Source organism: Episyrphus balteatus, chromosome 2 (genome assembly GCF_945859705.1).
Source record: "Episyrphus balteatus chromosome 2, idEpiBalt1.1, whole genome shotgun sequence".
NCBI classification, from domain to species: Eukaryota; Metazoa; Arthropoda; class Insecta; order Diptera; family Syrphidae; genus Episyrphus; species Episyrphus balteatus.
This window is the reverse complement of record NC_079135.1, coordinates 48,005,401-48,016,612: the sequence shown is the minus strand read 5'-3', so window position 1 is coordinate 48,016,612 and position 11,212 is coordinate 48,005,401. Positions and strand designations below refer to the sequence as shown.

The 11,212-nt window shown below is 31.9% G+C and overlaps 1 protein-coding gene and 1 long non-coding RNA gene across 3 annotated transcripts in view; one reads left to right on the top strand and one right to left on the bottom strand.

The window, feature by feature from the left end:
• The window catches only part of LOC129912357 (probable RNA helicase armi), a 94,443-nt gene that overhangs the window by 74,484 nt on the left and 8,747 nt on the right, over positions 1-11,212 (bottom strand). The window lies entirely within an intron of this gene.
• On the top strand, positions 5,754-7,210 carry LOC129912367 (uncharacterized). 2 transcript variants are annotated; one of them, XR_008771818.1, is made up of 4 exons: positions 5,754-6,239; positions 6,310-6,539; positions 6,592-6,892; positions 6,950-7,210. It is a non-coding gene; the product is annotated as an uncharacterized LOC129912367 (long non-coding RNA). The 2 variants fall into 2 exon arrangements; XR_008771817.1 differs by having other exon boundaries at positions 5,757-6,239; positions 6,310-6,892.

The window sequence follows — 11,212 nt, the reverse complement described above, 5'->3', positions numbered from 1 at the left end:
TTTCTATCGCAACCAGTTTAGAAAATACTAGCTTTTTTTCGTTCAGTGTATTTTAAATTTCATCATCTTACGTTTTCGTTCACCACAATCACGAATGAACGAATTTTTTTCTTTTTTAATTTCTTTTTTTTATAATTTTCTACAATAATTGACTAAAACTATAACCACTTAAAAATTTGTATAGCTGTTGCACTTTTTTTTTGAAAAAATATTGAAATTCGTTTTTTACTCCAGTCAAAGCGTCGGAAAAAAGGGCCTAACCTTGCGCACAGAGGCACTGTCAGTTTTTATTTCATGGATCGATAGGGGTATATTTATAAGGCTTAAACCCAATTTCTCACGACCTGATCATTCTTTTTAGCGGAGTTATTCACAAAAATGCATTTTTTGGGATATTTTACTTCTAAGCTAATATCTTTGCTACAGTATGTCGTAAACCAATAAATAAACATACATTCTCTTCCGTATTAAAGTGAGTTACTACAAAATGGCAGCCAGTTAAAGTCAAATTCTAGTTGTTAAAAAACACATTTTCGTTTTTATTTCGAAAAAAGCTTATATAATATGTAACATTTTTCTAACCTATTTTGTAGCCCTCTCAATTTCCTGCATTTTACAGAAAAAATCAACTCTTTATTACCAAAGATGACCGAGCAATTGATAAATGAACGCACGAAAAACCGGTGCGTAACCACCCAAAAATATCGTTTTTTGGGAATAACTCGGCTTCAGACAGAATGTCCTACGACAAAAAATAAAGCTATTAATTGTCCTTTACAACATTTTCTATCGATTTGGTGCACATTATTTTTGTTGAAACAAATAAAAAATAAGTAATATTAAGTCAAAGAGGTTTTTTTGTTTAGCAAACTCTTGCCTTATTATATTGTAAACGGTGCAAGTATTGGCTAACAAAATAAAATACTGTTGTAGTCCTTTAAATTATCTACAATTTAAAAAAAAATTAACTCTCTTAATTTTATTAAGAGTTATAATGTGGGTCAATCTCTAATTTATCTTTTTAAACTGATAATTGGCAAATTGGCAAACAAATACTTTTTTCTATTTTGCATTTAAAAAAAAGTTAAATCATTTTTTATAGCCACTGTTCAACGGTTATACATTTTTTTTAATGGTTATGTATTAGAAGAATTATTGCAAAATATGACTGATTAAAAAAAACTGATGGAATCCATGCATTTGTGGCAGCAATGTGAAAAGCTTATGATTTTGCAGTTAAAATAATTTATTAAATTAATAGGCTTTTTTGCACATTGGTACCAATAACTTCCTAGTAACTGTAGATTTGATAAAAACTTTTACCATTCTGCAATTCCCTTTGGACGCGCATATTTTTAAAAAAGTTGGCCATCTACGTTCCTATAGATTTTTTTTATACCACAGGTGTTTCAAATTTTTCATAAAATATTTTTTTTGTTTACATTTTGCATGTAAAAACGAATTTCAATATTTTTTCAAAGAAAAAGTGCAACAGCTATGAAAATTTTAAAATGCTCATGTACTAAGTCAATTATTGTGGAAAATTATAAAAAAAAAATTTAGCAGGTTTTCCTCCAAAAATAAAAACAATTTTATGAATTGTGTACCAATAGATTGTTTTATTTTCTTGTAAAACCAGGGGTGAGATTCTGTATGGCGAAAACGAACAAACGTTTTCGTGTGTGCGAAAGGTTTGATTCATACAACTTGAAAAACGAAAGAATTTGTTCTGTATATGTCGCAAATTTTCTTTCGTTTTTCAAAAACGAACGATCGTTTTCGTTTCGTTTTTTATAGAATATACCCCCAGGGTAATTCAGGAGCAATGTGAAATCAGCTGTTACACCCACTATAAAGTGGTGTACCTTTTTGTTATCCAAAAACCTCGTCTATTTTCTTGTTTAGCTATTTTATGTTTATTAATGAGATAACTGTTGATTTAAGAAGTTTTGATGGAGTTAGCAGGATTTCTTTGGGAATAATGGAGTTAGCTGTTTTACTCATCACGCAATTTGGCTGACTTACTAACTCAATTTTGCCCAAAAGTGGAGTTAGCAGGTTGACACTCTAAGGTCTAAGCCGACGATATAAATTTTTCGGCAATATTTTGCTTTTCATATCCAAATCAGGTGTCAAAAACTGGAATTTACTTCAAACCTGCTTCAAAAAAACCATTTGTTACGTTAACCACTAAGATTTTGAGATATCATAAGCTTCTATCCCAAATATCTTAAAAAAAAATTGTTATGGAAAAAAATAAACATATTCTAGACGATAATATATGGCTTAATGAAAATGTATAAGAAGTTTTGCAAACAAAAAATTTAACGCTCATGTAATTCGACGATAAACGCGCTTTTGACCTGTTAATAAGCAAATATTTCCAGAGCCAGTGATATTTTGAAATTCTTTAAAAAAGTATAAGTTGGTTCAAGCTCTATTTTCGTTGCCGACCAGTGTTATTAATCATTAGATATGACAGAAATCTCGCAAAAGAGCAGATAATTTTCAAAGAGCATAGTACATTTTGTGAACAAAAGACGCGATGTTAAAAAAAGCAGAGCATTTTTGCTTAAAAAAGCAGTAATTCATTAAGAGCAGAGAATATTTATGTTCGCCCTGTTTATTTGATCGCTTCATGATCGCCATTTTATAGGAAAAAAAAACATAGCAAAGTCATTGAACAATTTGTCTATGACTTTTGGGTTCTTCGAAGTTGTTTGATGATTTTTTGCAAATGCAGCAAAGATAAACTGTTCTCTGTTCAGTGGAAGAGCAGAGTGATTAAAAGCAGCTATCGCAATAGCCCTAGTCAAAAGTAAATATGCCTAAATTCAAAATACTGAAATAACAAAAAACATCAAAAAAGAATTTTTTAATTCTAAATTAAAAAGAATTAATACTGAATGCCTGAAGGGGGTTAGTTTCGTGGACATTAATGTACTATACCATTTTAAAATTCCTGAAAACTAAGAATTTCGAAATAAATTCGTGCTTTTCAAGATTCTGTAAAAAATCAAATTTAAAATACGCAATTCTTTTTTTTCGATTAAACTTCTTCTTGGCGAAAATGGGACTTAATTTAACATTCAAAGGGAAAAATAATAACCACACATTTTTTTCGCATTTAGATCCACACATAGCATTTTGAGTGGAAAACAACTCCCTCAGTGGAATTCGTGCCCTGCACCGTGAGAGGGGTTAACTACTCCATCCATTCGATCACTTTTCAGTCCACATTTTTCTTTTTGTTGATTCAATATTTTTTTTATATTAAAACAGAAACGAGACTTTATATCTGTTCAGGGTTAAATTTTCCTTTCCTCTCTTAATACATTTGGATCTGTTCTTAACTCTCTCTATGGTCTAAATGACTAGGCTCATTTTTTTTCCTCCTGAGAAGCTGGTATTCCACGGTCCTCTAATTGCAAACATTCTTGAAATTATTGTTTTTCCCAATTTGATTTTAGAATATAATATTTTAAATTAATATACATATTAAAACAATATTTAAATATTTCCAAATCCAACGATACATTTTTCAAGAAAATCGGTTGAAAATTGGCTAAGAAATGAATTTTTAACGACTTCACCCCAGGCAGAAACACGAAAATTTCATATTTAACGTTTTTTGCTTCTCATACACATTTTAACACTTTTCCATACTGAACTGCATCACACCATATTCATAAATTTTGGCTTAAATTGAAAAACAAAAAAAAACATTGCAAAAATTGACAGCATAAAGAAAAAAATAAAAAATATAAAAAAAGTCAAATTTAAAAAAAATATTCTTTTCAGCCTGAGATTTGAACAAGTAGTCTTCAGTTATGCAGATTTGGAGAAAAATGGGATCGCAATTATCTAAATCTCACCATTTAATTTTACCAATACTCATTAATACCAAATTTACTAATCTCCGGACATTTCCTACCCGTCTGTTACTTTCTAACATACTCATAACAGATATAATCAACGTAATTTCATTTCCCTAAACAGATGAGATTTATCTAACTGCCCAACAGACCCCTATCAGGTGGAGCGTCAATTCTGACTCTGATTCGTCCGGGCTCGAAAAAAAATCTGTGAATTGTAAAATGTGTGAAGTGTAAAATTGGGTACAATTTGAAAAATTTTGTCTTGGAACGGGGAGGGAGCTTTTAAGGGAAAGCTCTTTCAATTTTGTTTTTTGGTTTGTAGGGTGCGTTCTAAAAGTTCGGTTGACTGTTAAATAACAGATAGACAGAATTTAGACAGAATTGACAGCCAGACCATAGATTGGGAGCTTTTGAGGGAGCTTCGAAGGGAGAGCTTTTCAATTTTGTTTTGGAAACAAATGCGGATTGTAGGGTGCGTTCTAAAAGTTCGGTTGACTGTTAAACAACATATTGGCAGAATTTAGACAGAATTGACAGGCAGACCATAGATTGGAAGACTTTTGCCAATTAAATGTCAAATTTGAAAAATTGACAGACCAGCTTCACAAATCGGAAAATATACCCTTAATGACCATGGAACACAGCCAATGACAGCGAAAAAGATCGTGGAGCACTGCAGAAAAAACCGTAGGACACCGCGGGAAACCCGTGGAACACTCCGAGAGACCGCGGAAACCGTGGACCACCACGAATGATCACTGAAAAAACCGCGGAACACCGTGACTGACCGCAAATAAACCACAGAACACCGCGAACGATCGCGGGAAAAACCGTGGACCACCGCGAATGACCACGGCAAAAACTGTGGAACACCGCGAATGAGCGCAGAAAAAGTCGAGGGGCCTCCGCGAATGACCAAGGTAAAAACCGCGAAAAAAACGCGGACCACCGGGAGAGACCAGAGAAAAAACCGCGAAAAAAACCGCGGAACATCTTAATCGACCGGAGAAAAAACCGCGAACCCGCGGTTTTTTTCGCGGTTTTTACCGCGGTCATTCGCGATGTTCCGCGGTTTTTTTCGTGGTCATTCGCGATAGTCCACGGTTTTTTTGAGGTCAATTGCGTGGTTTTTTCGCGGTCAGTCTAGGTGTTCCGCGGTTTTTTTTTTTTGCCATCATTCGCGGTGGTCCACGGTTTATTCCGCGGTCTTTCGCCGTGTTCCACAGTTTTCCCGCGGTGTTCTGAGGTCATTAAAGGTATATTTTTCGATTTGTGAAGCTGGTCTGTTATTTTTGTTAAATTTGACATTTAATTGTCAAAAATTTACCAATCTATGGTCTGCCTGTCAATTCCGTCTAAATTCTGTCAATCTGTTATTTAACAGTCAACCGAACTTTTAGAACGCACCCTACAATCCACATTTGTTTCCAAAACAAAATTGAAAAGCTCTCCCTTCGAAGCTCCCTCGAAAGCTCCCATTCTATGGTCTGGCTGTCAATTCTGTCTAAATTCTGTCAATCTGTTATTTAACAGTCAACCGAACTTTTAGAACGCACCCTACAATCCACATTTGTTTCCAAAACAAAATTGAAAAGCTCTCCCTTCGAAGCTCCCTCGAAAGCTTCCATTCTATGGTCTGGCTGTCAATTCTGTCTAAATTCTGTCAATCTGTTATTTAACAGTCAACCGAACTTTTAGAACGCACCCTACAATCCAAAAAACAAAATTGAAAGAGCTTTCTTTTAAAAGCTCCCTCCCCCTTCCAAGACAAAAATTTTCAAATTGTACCCAATTTTACACTTCACACCTTTTATAATTCACAGATTTTTTTTCGAGCCCGGACGAATCAGAGTCAGAATTGACGCTCCACCTGATAGGGGTCTGTTGGGCAGTTAGATAAATCTCATCTGTTTAGGGAAATGAAATTACGTTGATTATATCTGTTATTAGTATGTTAGAAAGTAACAGACGGGTAGGAAATGTCCGGAGATTAGTAAATTTGGTATTAATGAGTATTGGTAAAATTAAATGGTGAGATTTAGATAATTGCGATCCCATTTTTCTCCAAATCTGCATAACTGAAGACTACTTGTTCAAATCTCAGGCTGAAAAGAATATTTTTTTTTAATTTGACTTTTTTTATATTTTTTATTTTTTTCTTTATGCTGTCAATTTTTGCAATGTTTTTTTGTTTTTCAATTTAAGCCAAAATTTATGAATATGGTGTGATTATATGGAAAAGTTTAAAAATGTGTATGAGAAGCAAAAAACGGTAAATATGAAATTTTCGTGTTTCTGCCTGGGGTGAAGTCGTTAAAAATTCATTTCTTAGCCAATTTTCAACCGATTTTCTTGAAAAATGTATCGTTGGATTTGGAAATATTTAAATATTGTTTTAATATGTATATTAATTTAAAATATTATATTCTAGTTCAAGTACATGCCTAAAATCAAATTGGAAAGGATAATAATTGAAAATTGACGACGCAAGAATGATTGCAATGAGAGCACCGTGAAATATTATCTTCCCTCAAAACGAAAAAAAAAAAACGACTCGCCATTGAGGCTATAGAGAGGTCCAAACGTATTGAAAGAGGAAAGGAAAAATTTAACTTCATGAGTACATTAACAATAACCTGCATGAATACCAGTTCACGGCAGGTATTTGAAAAAATATTTTCTGCAAGCTTCTGACGGCGAATAGCGCTCTTAGCCATAAAGTCCCAAAAGGTTCCAAGCTCAACAGAGGAGTTCAAAGCAACAGGCTATGAGTTGGTAAGGAATATGAACCTAATCCTCTCCAATATAAAGTCTGGTTTCTGTTTTAAAAATAAAAAAAAAATTATTGAATCAACAAAAAAAATTAAAATTTGGAACTGGAAATGATTCAAGGGTTGGAGTTATTAATCCCTTTGGCGTAGCAGGGAACTAATTCCACTTAGAGAGTTTGAGTTAGTTCTCGCTCCGTGGGAACGAAATAATTTTTAGTAAACTGGATTTAGTTCCTATCCTAGGTGAGAATTGAATGTTAAATTAAATAAAATTAAATTAAATTTATCGTTTTATAATAGAAGGAATACCGGCGATTTTAGATTTCCATTTTACAGAAGAGCTGCAACACAAAATGACACTTACTATATATAAACATCCAACTTTTTAATAGGCTTTTTTAGTAATTCAAAAACAAAGCGAAGTTTAAATAAATTTAAATTTGTATTAAAACCTATTATACAAAATAATATCGTATAGTTTTTATTGCTTATATTTTATGTACAAAATGTTATTAAGAGTTTTTTAAACTAAGAAATAAAATTTAAAAATGTCTAACAGTATTTTAAATTAATTTAATAAACTACCCGACAGATGGCTCTCAAGGTCATTGTCGTAGGTTTTAATTTTTAACAGCTACTAAAAAAAAGGCAAATGAAAATGTTTGCGTGCATTTTAAACTTTAGTTAAAACAAAGACAACTTACACACAATACATACATTTAAGATTTTGGTATGTTTTTTTTCTATACGCAGAAGCATATTGTTTGTCATAGGTGAGAGAGAACGCTTCAAATGCATCATTGAGTTTTACTCCCGTATACATAATTACGCAATATACAAGGACACAGCAAAACTAGTAAAGTAAAGCGCATGATCTGGCTCGGGAAGTTTTTACCTTTAATTAGGAGGACCGATGCAGTATTTAATGAAGATGACTAAAGAATATCTACGCACCGAGATGTAGAAAACAATAAAGTAGTATAGGTACTTTTTTAAAAATTCAATTCGAAGTTGGACAACACTCATCACTATTTCTCTACATGGTGTCCGGTAGAAAATGGATAAGCCTGAAATGGCTGATAGCTAAACTTATGACTGTACTAAAACCAAATAGAAAACATTTCTATCGCAACCAGTTTAGAAAATACTAGCTTTTTTTCGTTCAGTGTATTTTAAATTTCATCGTCTTACGTTTTCGTTCACCACAATCACGAATGAACGAATTTTTTTCTTTTTTAATTTCTTTTTTTTATAATTTTCTACAATAATTGACTAAAACTATAACCACTTAAAAATTTGTATAGCTGTTGCACTTTTTTTTTGAAAAAATATTGAAATTCGTTTTTTACTCCAGTCAAAGCGTCGGAAAAAAGGGCCTAACCTTGCGCACAGAGGCACTGTCAGGGGTATATTTATAAGGCTTAAACCCAATTTCTCACGACCTGATCATTCTTTTTAGCGGAGTTATTCATAAAAATGCATTTTTTGGGATATTTTACTTCTAAGCTAATATCTTTGCTACAGTATGTCGTAAACCAAAAAATAAACATACATTCTCTTCCGTATTAAAGTGAGTAACTACAAAATGGCAGCCAGTTAAAGTCAAATTCTAGTTGTTAAAAAACACATTTTCGTTTTTATTTCGAAAAAAGCTTATATAATATGTAACATTTTTCTAACCTTTTTTGTAGCCCTCTCAATTTCCTGCATTTTACAGAAAAAATCAACTCTTTATTACCAAAGATGACCGAGCAATTGATAAATGAACGCACGAAAAACCGGTGCGTAACCACCCAAAAATATCGTTTTTTGGGAATAACTCGGCTTCAGACAGAATGTCCTACGACAAAAAATAAAGCTATTAATTGTCCTTTACAACATTTTCTATCGATTTGGTGCACATTATTTTTGTTGAAACAAATAAAAAATAAGTAATATTAAGTCAAAGAGGTTTTTTTGTTTAGCAAACTCTTGCCTTATTATATTGTAAACGGTGCAAGTATTGGCTAACAAAATAAAATACTGTTGTAGTCCTTTAAATTATCTACAATTTAAAAAAAAATTAACTCTCTTAATTTTATTAAGAGTTATAATGTGGGTCAATCTCTAATTTATCTTTTTAAACTGATAATTGGCAAATTGGCAAACAAATACTTTTTTCTATTTTGCATTTAAAAAAAAGTTAAACCATTTTTTATAGCCACTGTTCAACGGTTATACATTTTTTTTAATGGTTATGTATTAGAAGAATTATTGCAAAATATGACTGATTAAAAAAACTGATGGAATCCATGCATTTGTGGCAGCAATGTGAAAAGCTTATGATTTTGCAGTTAAAATAATTTATTACATTAATAGGCTTTTTTGCACTTTGGTACCAATAACTTCCTAGTAACTGTAGATTTGATAAAAACTTTTACCATTCTGCAATTCCCTTTGGACGCGCATATTTTTCCTCCAAAAATAAAAACAATTTTATGAAGTGTGTACCAATAGATTGTTTTATTTTCTTGTAAAACCAGGGTAATTCAAGAGGAATGTGAAATCAGCTGTTACACCCACTATAAAGTGGTGTACCTTTTTGTTATCCAAAAACCTCGTCTATTTTCTTGTTTAGCTATTTTATGTTTATTAATGAGATAACTGTTGATTTAAGAAGTTTTAATGGAGTTAGCAGGAATTCTTTGGGAATAATGGAGTAAGCTGTTTTACTCATCACGCAATTTGGCTGACTTACTAACTCAATTTTGCCCAAAAGTGGAGTTAGCAGGTTGACACTCTAAGGTCTAAGCCGACTATATAAATTTTTCCCAATATTTTGCTTTTCATATCCAAATCAGGAGTCAAAAACTGGAATTTACTTCAAACCTGCTTCAAAAAACCATTTGTTACGTTAACCACTAAGATTTTGAGATATCATAAGCTTCTATCCCAAATATCTTAAAAAAAAAAATTGTTATGGAAAAAAATAAACATATTCTAGACGATAATATATGGCTTTATGAAAATGTATAAGAAGTTTTGCAAACAAAAAATTTAACGCTCATGTAATTCGACGATAAACGCGCTTTTGACCTGTTAATAAGCAAATATTTCCAGAGCCAGTGATATTTTGAAATTCTTTAAAAAAGTATAAGTTGGTTCAAGCTCTATTTTCGTTGCCGACCAGTGTTATTAATCATTAGATATGACAGAAATCTCGCAAAAGAGCAGATAATTTTCAAAGAGCATAGTACATTTTGTGAACAAAAGTCGCGATGTTAAAAAAAGCAGAGCATTTTTGCTTAAAAAAGCAGTAATTCATTAAGAGCAGAGAATATTTATGTTCGCCCTGTTTATTTGATCGCTTCATGATCGCCATTTTATAGGAAAAAAAAACATAGCAAAGTCATTGAACAATTTGTCTATGACTTTTGGGTTCTTCGAAGTTGTTTGATGATTTTTTGCAAATGCAGCAAAGATAAACTGTTCTCTGTTCAGTGGAAGAGCAGAGTGATTAAAAGCAGCTATCGCAATAGCCCTAGTCAAAAGTAAATATGCCTAAATTCAAAATACTGAAATAAAAAAAAACATCAAAAAAGAATTTTTTAATTCTAAATTAAAAAGAATTAATACTGAATGCCTGAAGGGGGTTAGTTTCGTGGACATTAATGTACTATACCATTTTAAAATTCCTGAAAACTAAGAATTTCGAAATAAATTCGTGCTTTTCAAGATTCTGTAAAAAATCAAATTTAAAATACGCAATTCTTTTTTTTCGATTAAACTTCTTCTTGGCGAAAATGGGACTTAATTTAACATTCAAAGGGAAAAATAATAACCACAAATTTTTTTCGCATTTAGATCCACACATAGCATTTTGAGTGGAAAACAACTCCCTCAGTGGAATTCGTGCCCTGCACCGTGAGAGGGGTTAACTACTCCATCCATTCGATCACTTTTCAGTCCACTTTTTTTTTATATTAAAACAGAAACGAGACTTTATATCTGTTCAGGGTTAATGTACTCATGAAGTTAAATTTTCCTTTCCTCTCTTAATACATTTGGATCTGTTCTTAAATCTCTCTATGGTCTAAATGACTAGGCTCATTTTTTTCCTCCTGAGAAGCTGGTATTCCACGGTCCTCTAATTGCAAACATTCTTGAAATTATTGTTTTTCCCAATTTGATTTTAGAATATAATATTTTAAATTAATATACATATTAAAACAATATTTAAATATTTCCAAATCCAACGATACATTTTTCAAGAAAATCGGTTGAAAATTGGCTAAGAAATGAATTTTTAACGACTTCACCCCAGGCAGAAACACGAAAATTTCATATTTAACGTTTTTTGCTTCTCATACACATTTTTAAACTTTTCCATATCATCATACCATATTCATAAATTTTGGCTTAAATTGAAAAACAAAAAAACATTGCAAAAATTGACAGCATAAAGAAAAAAATAAAAAATATAAAAAAAGTCAAATTAAAAAAAAATATTCTTTTCAGCCTGAGATTTGAACAAGTAGTCTTCAGTTATGCAGATTTGGAGAAAAATGGGATCGCAATTATCTA